This window comes from Taurulus bubalis, assembly GCF_910589615.1.
Source record: "Taurulus bubalis genome assembly, chromosome: 12".
In the NCBI taxonomy this organism is placed as follows: domain Eukaryota; kingdom Metazoa; phylum Chordata; class Actinopteri; order Perciformes; family Cottidae; genus Taurulus; species Taurulus bubalis.
In genome coordinates this window covers 27,011,655-27,015,008 of record NC_136600.1, presented here as the reverse complement: position 1 = coordinate 27,015,008, position 3,354 = coordinate 27,011,655, and positions in this window count along the sequence as shown.

Here is a 3,354-nt window from a genome sequence, read left to right as displayed (position 1 = left end):
AGGTTACCTGGCGACCCGCTTGTTCTCATTTCCCGGATTATTTATCTTTTGTCTCCTCGATTCCTCTCCTCGCCTCCTCGCTCCTAGTTTAATAAATGAGACGTCGGCTCCACCTCTGTTTACTCGTTCACTTGAGGGGGAGCGAGGAATCAAGGAATCAAGGAATCAAGGAGGCAATCGAGGAAACGAGAAAGACCCCCGTGTTCCCCATCTACTGATTTATTTCTTCTACTTCTCTGTCCTGATTGGTCCACACAGCCGGCTGTGATTTCAAAAGGTTTTCACTTGAATTGCAATTCCTGTTAAATTGTAAAGATAATTATAAGAATATTAATTCTGTTAATAACAATTATAATCTACAAAAAAACTTCAGCCATTAATTCTGCAAATTTGCAGAATAATTAAATGAGTATAAAATATGTTTTTAAATATTGAATCACTGAAGAGAAAATGAAGGAAAAGAGAAATGCAACTCGTTTGTTGTGCATGAAGATCATTCATTTATTCACACATTCATAACGTCCATAACCGCCTCAGTGAAGTTTCTCTGACTCATTGATGATGTCACCGGAGCGAAGCCCCGCCCACTTCCTCCGTCGCTCTCGTGTCAATCACAGGAAACGGAATAAAGAGCTGCGCGTTGGTTTCAAAAGAGGAAGAAAGAAAAAGGGACTCGACCCTGTGACCCGCTGGCTGAAATATGATTAATAACTCCTGAGGCGATAACAACATTTACAAAAGATAAAACTAAAACATGCAACAAAGGAATTGATGCAGAGGTGCTTCATGAATGGAATTCATTATTAACTCATTCATAATCAGCTGTAAATATAATCTCACAATTTGAAAGATAATTTTTATAGTTTTATATTAAACATAATGTCAAGTCAATGTGAACTTTTATAGTAAAAATAAACCGTTAAAGTTGTGAATATCACATATTAGTGATCAATGTCTCAAAGAATTGAACACTATAACTGGTGTAATATCCATGAATACAGTTATAGTCGTAACAATACCACAACACATTTAAAAGAATATTCATAATTATAATACAGTGAATGTATTATTTTGTTGAGCTTTTTAATTTTTTTAACGTTTATCTTAGTAAAATATGAACAGAGTCAATGAATGGAAATATTATTATTATGATTATTAATGCCATGATTATTATTTCAAAATCCTTTAAAAACAAAAATGAAAGAAACATCAACAATATAATCCAAATATATTATAATAGGTGTGACAATATTATAACTATATTAAAGAAAGTATACAAATACAAGACTATTCATTATATAAGAAGAGGGAGAGTTTTCTGTTTTCAATAAACACAAAGTGCCAATTAATGGAAATATGCATAATATTGTGAGTTATTAAGGTAATGACAGAAAACAATAAAGACAATAAGATAATAAAGTGACGACAGTGACTGTTTTATCAAACAATGTTAAGTCAGTGTGATTTAAAGAAATAACTCAAAAAATAGGTTTAAAAAATGCACAAAGTGTAAAGAGTCAATAAATGGAAATATGATTATGAACATGAGTAATGCCAGTTTATTGTCTTTTTTCTAATTTATATTTATAATAATTGGTGTAAATACCAAGTGACATTATAATAATAATAATATAATTAAATAAATTATATTGTTTATAGTATTGTATTTATATCAAGTATTGTTTTTGACGTGTACAAAATATAACAATTAGCATATCAAGTGTCTTTTGTCACAATAATTACACATTTTGTACTTTGTTTTGTTTATTTTCTTGTTGTCTTGATTTAAATACAAAGCTAAGTGACAGTAAATAAATGCAGCTGAGATGAATTGTAATTGAGTGACACGTTCATCAAAATCAAACAATGCAAATAAAAAAAGCAATAAGAACATTTTTGATCCCTGTATTCAAAAAGAAAGTTGTTGTCTCTGGTTCTACTGGTTGACCGTGTACGCCCCGGTCCGGTTCTTCATGGGCTGGTCCATCTCCGCCTGCAAGACACGGGCACAGCCTTCGGGTTAGTTACTGGTGTTAGTTAGTAACAGTTAGTGATGGTGAGATGAAGCTTCCTGAAGCGTTGAAGCTTTCCATCCAATCGGTTCACTCATGTGCCGAAGCTTCATGGGGCTTCATTTGCTCTACTGCGCCACCAAGTGGACAATACATGTAAAACAGGCAGTGATCATAACGACACCATGGCTTTGTGTGTGAAGCTTTAAATTTAATAAATGATGTTTGTGACGCCGATACATCAATTATTAACTTATTCATATTGTGTCTATCTTTATGATATAATGGCGGGGTCAAAATCAAAACTCTAAACCAATTGGGGGAGGGTTGTGATGTGACTGTGGGTCAGTGGTTAGAATATCCAACTTTCAGTCAGAGGATCGGTGGTTTGAGCCTCGGCTCTGCTAGACCATGTTGATGTGTCCAATTTTTTAAAAGTAAAACTAAGAACTTTTCCACAGTGCTGGGCTTTTTGAGACTATTTCTCCTGCTTTATAAAATACCCTTTCACAGGCACACATGAAGCTGTACAGAGAGGAAGGGGGAAATCCATTGAGTTTCTCTGCCTCTTATATTTCAAATCGCACGGCAAACACACGAACCATTTTCTGAATCAGTCGCGTGGTACGGACGGCTCAGAGGCTTCAAACGTCACCGCATACGTCATCGACACGAGCCTCGATACGCTTCACCTAAATCTACCTGGTTACTGGACACGAAAGGACACATCACTAGTAACAGTTACTGGTGTTAGTAAGGGTTAGTTAGCAACAGTTACTGGTGTTAGTAAGGGTTAGTTAGTAACAGTTACTGGTGTTAGTAAGGGTTAGTTAGCAACAGTTACTGGTGTTAGTAAGGGTTAGTTAGCAACAGTTACTGAGGTGTTAGTAAGGGTTAGTTAGTAACAGTTACTGGTGTTAGTAAGGGTTAGTTAGCAACAGTTACTGGTGTTAGTAAGGGTTAGTTAGTAACAGTTACTGGTGTTAGTAAGGGTTAGTTAGCAACAGTTACTGGTGTTAGTAAGGGTTAGTTAGCAACAGTTACTGAGGTGTTAGTAAGGGTTAGTTAGTAACAGTTACTGGTGTTAGTAAGGGTTAGTTAGCAACAGTTACTGGTGTTAGTAAGGGTTAGTTAGTAACAGTTACTGGTGTTAGTAAGGGTTAGTTAGCAACAGTTACTGGTGTTAGTAAGGGTTAGTTAGCAACAGTTACTAGTGTTAGTAAGGGTTAGTTAGTAACAGTTACTGGTGTTAGTAAGGGTTAGTTAGTAACAGCTACTGGTGTTATTAAGGGTTAGTTAGTAACAGTTACTGGTGTTAGTAAGGGTTAGTTAGTAACAGCTA